Raw genomic sequence first — 5,792 nt, forward strand, 5'->3', positions numbered from 1 at the left:
TTGTGGAAAGAGACACTTCCAAGGGTCCTTAGCATCTTACCTTGGTGAACACATTTTGTGTATGTTGATGGGAAATTCTGCAGCCATAAGCCAAAAATTTTGAGAATTGTTAATCATGCCAGAGGCCATGCTGCCAAAGTAATCTCATTTAGGTAAACACCCTTCTGAAAAAAACTATTTAAATAAGAAGATAAGATGGGATCCAGAAAGGCAAAAAACATAGAGTCCCAGGATAGAAAACAGTCATTTAGAACTATCGGTTAGAAATTCCTAAAAGCAGTGAACAACTGACGAGCAGGGTTTCTTCTCTCCTCTTCCTCTTTCGCCATCACCCCCCCCCCACGTCTCACCTCACCCCTCACCCTGCTCCCCACCTTCTCCTCCTCCTCCTTCTCTTTCTCCTTTCTCTCTGATTCTCCCCTACACCCTCTCTCTGCAGAAAAAGTCAGCATAACGACCTCCTGAGCTGAGCTGGCCCCAGGCTGAACTGTGAAGCAAGTGAAGGTTATGTATCATTTCTGCTGACATTTGCAGCTTTTTCTGCTCTCTGCCCATTCTGATACCCATTGTCCATTGTGTCATGAATTTAATCTTATTGCCTTAGTCATGGTTCAAAATGTTACAGAACCTACTGGTTCCTCAGGACCTTTCTCACTTATGACATTAATTCATATAAAGATATTGTGGAATGATCGGCTACTGGTGACACATTTTTAGATGATCTACTAAAGGCAATAAATCAGATTAATAAATTCCTAAAGTGGGACCGAAACTAGCAATGATGCAAACAGGGACAGAGAAATTGGGCCAGATTTCTTGTCAAGTTGTTTATTATGAACACTCTGTATACCCATTCCCTCAATTACATGAAGCAGGAAAGGTATCTACTCAACTCAAACTTGATCCCTGATAGTAAAGGAGCTTATGGAGAAGAAATTGATGTGAAAAGACCATTCTTGTTTTTTTGACATAAAACACCCTTTTGACAAGGACAGTCATGCCAAGACATTCTGATCTGCAGAGAGGTGCAGAGAAGTGGTTTATAAAGTAAAGTCAAAGCTGAACTGAATGGTTTATGGTCCTGTGCCCTTCACAGGTACATATATAATACAAAGTCCCGGACAAAAAAAAAAAAACAGTGAATCCAAACTTTTGGAAAATTGGCTTCTTACTTAATTTGCTTCTCTGTCTGCAAGAATTTTTTTTTTAAGATTTTATTTATTTATTCATGAGAGACACAGAGATAGAGAGAGGCAGAGACACAGGTAGAGGGAGAAGCAGGCTTCATGCAGGGAGCCTGATGCGGAACTCGAACCCAGGACTCCAGGATCACGCCCTGAGCCAAAGGCAGGCACTAAACCGCTGAGCCACCTAGGGATCCCCTGCAAAAATCTTAATAGACCTTTTCAACTGGACGATATTCTAGGCGCCAGGATCTAAAATATACAAGAAAATACCCAAATGGTTTGCCACTGGAGATAAAATCCATTTTATTTATTTATTTATTTTTTAATTTTCTTTTAATTTTTATTTATTTATGATAGTCACAGAGAGAGAGAGAGGCGCAGAGACACAGGCAGAGGGAGAAGCAGGCTCCATGCACCGGGAGCCCGATGTGGGATTCGATCCCGGGTCTCCAGGATCGCGCCCTGGGCCAAAGGCAGGCGCCAAACTGCTGCGCCACCCAGGGATCCCAAAATCCATTTTAAAACTGAGAAAAGCCCCAAATGACTAATGAAAAATGACTGAATCTTATTCTAGAATCAACTATGGTTTTATTTTTTTTTCAACTATGGTTTTATACATATACATACAACATAGGCAATCAGGGTAAAATATCCAAGGTAGTATTTAAATATGTGTAAAAGTATTGTCCCATAAAAATAAATATGGGGATTTAATCATTAAATTTTTACATTAATAACAAGTCCTTTTAGAAACTTGAGTAGTATGTATCAACTCCAGGGGACTATATATCAGAAAACTTTTTCTATAAAGGGCCAAAGAATAAATATTTTAGGCTTTACAGGAAAGATGGCACCTGTTACAACTAGTCAGCCCTGCCATTATCTTGTGAAAGCTATCATACACAATACAAAAATAGAGGGGTGTCACTAGGTGACAATAAAATTTTATTAACAAAAAGAGGCAGTGGGTCAGATTTGACCCACAGACCAAAGTTTGCGGACGTCTGCCCTAGATTATATTTCCACATAAAATTCTTTGTTCTTGAGTGCAGTTTATTTCTTGGCAAGTCTGTTTCCAGCAGTACTGAGGCATGCTGAAATAGTATTCTTCTTCTAACTTCTAAGCCTATTTCAATAGAGTTGTTGAGACCTTCCTCTGTTAATTATCAAGAGAAATGGTTCTTTATCCCTTTTTTTTTTTGCCTCCCTTACAACTTTGCATTGAAAAGACCACTATCTATTATCATGATCTTTCTAGTAACTTCAGAGAATTTTCAGTCTCTACACTTAATCAAAAGGCAAACAACTGCGGTTGCTCTTAATAGCCACTGTACGCCTTTATACAAATGCTTGGGTGATCCAGCATGGTTATCTGAAAGCATGTGTCTGGTTTTCAGGAACAAGTTTCTTTCTGTGTACTGCCTGTGTTACAGAGTTTCCTGGTTGCTATGAATGTTATCTGAGCAACGTGGTAATTATAGTGCCCATCCATTCTTTCTTTAGAGGATAGGAAAGCTCCCTTTAAGCAAAAGTCTTTGGTTCTACCTGTCTTACATCTCTAATACATAACATTAACGCAATCTTGTTGCTCTAATATATATGTACTCAATATTTGCTTGATTTATGCATGCATTTATGTTAGCTACTTGGACTCTTTTTGAAGACTGGCTAATTTTTGTCATGTAACATTCTCCTGGTTACCAAATTTCATAATCAACAGACTTCCAAAATGAGATCTCATAGGAACAGCACACACTGAGGCACTTATGGCATCTTATTAATTTTGTCACTTTAAACAGATGTAAGAATTTTCAAAGCCAAAACTGAATCAAGTTTAGTCTGGCTGAATTCTCTAATAGAATATCTCTGTGAAAATAATGCTTATTTAATCTTTATCTCAAAAATTTTACATTTCTAATATTTGTACATGTTTAGTAATGAACACAATACACTGGTACATTTGTGCAAGTTTGAAATACAAAGTATAAATTTATAAATAAACAAAAGAATAAGTGTGTGTGATGCATATTCAGGAAAGAGTGAAAAGTACATGATCAATCTATTCTAAGGAATCGCAAAGTCACCTAAGTTCTGGATAAATCATCAACTGCCTCCTGTGGCACTGGTCACATTTCCAGATGGAGAGAAACAGGATAGCATACACAGCAATATGGTATATACAGTGCTTATTGAATGCTAGTTTGAGAACCCATGTTGATATTTTGATATAGAGTTACTGCGAATCATCCAATCCTATAGGTAGATATGCATTCTGGTTTATTGAGCAGTTGATATATCATATGCTAATAGTTATCAAGACTATGACTTTACAGACTATATGTTTCTGAATTCCACAGAGATATCTTACTTATCACCTAATGTTATGTTGTAAATAACAGACCCTTTTGCAGTAAAGATCGCCTCAACTAAATAACTCAGGTAAGCATTATCTTGATCTCAGAATTGTGTGACAGCATAGAAGTCTACCCTGAGGACTGTAGCACTCAGTAGCATAGCTTCACCACTAATTTGCAGCAAGTCAAATTCAGGACCTGAAATGGTCACTTGAATTCTCAGTGATCCATAGAGGAAATTATAGGCATTCACAACCTTTGCAAAATTAGAAAAGGACACTTGTGACAAGTAAAGTTTAATTTAAAAAATTCAAAACTTTGTAGAGGTGCCTGAGTGACACAGCTGGTTAAGCATTTGACTCTTGGTTTCAGCTCAAGTTGTGATCCCAGGGTTGTGAGATGGAGCCCCAAGTCAGGCTCCACGCTCAGCACAGCACCTGCTTGGGACTCTCTTTCCCTCTGTCCCTCATGCCTGCTCTCTTTTTCAAATAAATAAATAAACTTTAAAAAAAATTTAAAACTTTGAAACAATCGAAAAATATATTATAGCTTCTTACTTAAGAAGTCACAAACACAGGAGATAAAGAAGCTTATCTAAATGCTTCAGGCGAAAATTAAATTCAGCCAGCATATTCTTTGTTGTCTTTATGTTTCCAACATGGCATTTTCTGGCTATTGATTTCAAAACAAATATATAGGATTGAAATGTGTAGCATTGATAATTGGCACAAAAAATCTTAAAAACTCTGAAAGTTCTAATTGTATTAGAACTCTTAAGTAGTTGCCGGTACACATATCACCAAATCCAACCTCCCTCTTCTGTTTTATCGTAATGAGGATTGCAAATCACTCAGGAGTAGAATAAGGTCTCTATCACAAATGCTCTAAGGAAGATATAATTCTTTTGTGCTCTGTGTTTGTTTATATAAAATAACCATATAATCTGTTTATTGTACAGATAGTAACTTTTAAGGCACAAATATAAAACATTTATTGCTCTCACTGACCCTTTATATCAGCTTCATACAGCTAAATCTTTCCCTGCCTAGGATGAAATTTCAAGCAGATTCCAAAATCTTTATGACACTGTTAGACAATGAAAAGATGTTTGATCACATTCAGTCATAAGAAGTCTATTTTTCAATTAAAATATCATTTTTTGGCAATTATCACAATTCCATAGTCTTATTCAGTTAGAAGCTGGTTCTCTTTACCTTAGACAGTCCTGCATCTCTCCTGAGGTATCATTTGGTATCATCTTTACCCCATTTTATGCTTCTCCTTTTTCTTACTCCTATACCAAATAGGCAGCCTATAGGATCAAGAAAAGATTTACTTTAATGACAGTGGTATTACCTTGATGATTCCCTCTGAGTATGGCAGATTCTTAATGCCAATGATTATTTCACAGAGTGTTTCTTTTGTTTATGAGAATTACTGAGAAGTAGCCCAACTGGATGTGGCCAATTCCTCATTCTTGACCTTGAAAAATGTCTCTTCTATGGCTGGACCTCAGGACACTTCCCTCAGTTTCTATTCACAAGCTGGGGTTATAATCTACAGCCAATCAGGTAGTAATTTTAGGAAGAATCCAAGATAAACCCAGGCAGGCTTCTTCACATAAAGTCCATATTTACTATGCTATAGGCTGCTTTTAATTTTTTTTTTTGATGGGTGGGCAATTTGACTTCTGTGGTATCCCTTCAATTCAATATTTTTTTTTTCAGATCCAAGTCTGTCACCAGTCCCCCTACAACCCAAATTCTAGGAGGCAGTTTTAATTTTCCAACTGGTATAGTTAGCATTGTGCCACATTTGTCACAAGTTCTTGTTTTCAAATAACTAAATCATTTTGGATCCCTGTCTGAGAATATTTAAGTTTCTCCCCAGAGGTACCTACCATCTAAAAGGTATTAGCATGAATGGCTACATGCAAAAAAATGAAACTGGATCACTCTCTTATACCATATACAAAAATAAATTCAAAATAAATTAAGGACTTAAATGTAAGATCAGAAACCATTAAATTCCTAGAAGAAAACATAAGCAGTAAGCTCTTTAACATCAATCTTAGCAATACTTTTTGGACCAGTCTTTTCAGGCAAAGGCAAAAATAACTAAAATAAACTAATGGGATTAAAGCAAACTAAAAAGCATAGCAAAAGAAGCCACAGCAAAACAAAAGGACAATCTACCAAATGGGAAAAGATATTTGCAATCACACATCTGACAAGGGGCTAATATCCAAAAT

Source organism: Canis lupus, chromosome X, assembly GCF_011100685.1.
Source record: "Canis lupus familiaris isolate Mischka breed German Shepherd chromosome X, alternate assembly UU_Cfam_GSD_1.0, whole genome shotgun sequence".
Taxonomy (NCBI): Eukaryota; Metazoa; Chordata; class Mammalia; order Carnivora; family Canidae; genus Canis; species Canis lupus.